Below are 599 nucleotides of genomic sequence, written 5' to 3' on the forward strand. Positions count from 1 at the left end.
GAAGAAATATCCCTGCTGAAGGCTAATGGGAACATGTAGATGTTGCTTTTTCAACCCTTCATCTACAGGGATAGACTTTACCAGTGAAGGATTGATTGTGCTTGTTCAGAAGACGGGATCTGGGCATAACCAGAGAGGAGTCCCTATTGAATCAAGATTTGCTGAAGTGTTCAAGGAGTTACTTAGGTAAGAGCTTTAGTATATGTACTTGTGTGGAAGAAAAACAGCCCACCCTGATCTTAGCTCACCCATTCCCACAGTCAAGTATAACTACTGCTTAATCTCTCGCCAAGGGAAATTGACCCACACTACCAATTATCTCCTCCTAACCTTAAAGCCAGTTAAAGGCAAGGTATGTGTCTATATGGTGCCTTGTTTAAACAGCCATTGTCTGCTCACATTTGGCTCCAAATGTGTTTGTCAAGACTGGCATGTTTCCATGATTTTTTACATTCTAACATATTAAAAGGTACAGCATAGCGCTACTGCAGGAGAACTAGATGACTCTACGCTGAGGGTTAAACCTGAAAAATGCATAGAGAACAGCAAAAACTAGTTCTAATCTTTTAATGATTTACAATTATTTTTGACACAGTTAA

The sequence above is a fragment of the Lepidochelys olivacea genome, assembly GCF_965140295.1.
Source record: "Lepidochelys olivacea isolate rLepOli2 genome assembly, chromosome: 16".
Taxonomy (NCBI): Eukaryota; Metazoa; Chordata; order Testudines; family Cheloniidae; genus Lepidochelys; species Lepidochelys olivacea.